This window comes from Lipotes vexillifer, unplaced genomic scaffold (genome assembly GCF_000442215.2).
Source record: "Lipotes vexillifer unplaced genomic scaffold, Lipotes_vexillifer_v1.1 scaffold394, whole genome shotgun sequence".
Classification (NCBI taxonomy): Eukaryota; Metazoa; Chordata; class Mammalia; order Artiodactyla; family Lipotidae; genus Lipotes; species Lipotes vexillifer.
In genome coordinates, this window is record NW_006791731.1 from 1,200,113 (window position 1) to 1,201,117 (window position 1,005).

Below are 1,005 nucleotides of genomic sequence, written 5' to 3' on the forward strand. Positions count from 1 at the left end.
GCGGGCGGCCCGGGGCCTCGGCTCGGACTCCGCGGCCCAGGGCGAGGACGCATGGCCGGGCCGAGGCGCCCGCCGCGCGCGGACGCCCGCGTTAACGCCGCCACCTTCCGGCCGGGCCGGCCCCGCGAGCCCCGCTGCGCCGTCTGCAGGCTCCGGACTGGAGGCCCCTTCCCGCGTCGCGGCCTCCTCGCTCCCGGCCCGCGCACCTTGCCGGGTGGCCGTCCTGACGCTGCCACGACTCCTCTGCTCGGAGCGCGGCGATTCCCGGGAGAGTTGGGCCGGGTCGAAGTCCTTCCTGGCGTCCGCTTGTACATAACGTGGGATGCGCTTCTGCGCCCGACCTCACCCGGACCGCCGCGAGGGCCTCCGCCGCCGCCCCGCGCTCCTTCGCGCTCCTTCGTTTCCTTTCTTTTGGTCTCCCTACCCTGCCCTTTTCTACTCCTTTTTGAAGCGGTCTTATTTTCGAAGTATTTGTATTTATTTTGTTCGGTTATTAGAAAAGAAAACCCTAGAGGAAGCTCCCTGCTGCCCGGCCGGGGTTGCCCTCGGACGTCGCGTGTCCCAGCATGTGTCGCTTGCTCGGAGGGGCCTGGCCCCTGCCTGCCCTCCTGCCTGCCTGCCCCCCACCCTGTCACTGGCGTCCCCTAGAGATTGAAGCCGAGGAGCATTATCTATGCTGTGTTCAGTCCTGCTGCCCTACTGTACTCCACAGGGGGAGGGGGGTGGTAGCTGGCCCGGACTCCCGAGGTGCTATTTCTCTATGCACCAGATCGTATTTATGACTCCCGGGAAAATATATCTTATTTTAACCCTCAAGAGAAGTGAAAGAAAAAAAGTAATGCACAGTATTTCTGGCAGAAAAACAATTTTTTTAAAGAGGAGGTTTCGCCTGAATCTCCTGGCATGGGGGCGGGTGGAGAAAGTGTTTTTATTTTAATTTAAAATGTGTTTCGTTTTTTGTGGCTTCTTCTTTTAAGAGCTGATCACTTTTTGGAGTCGCCGGAA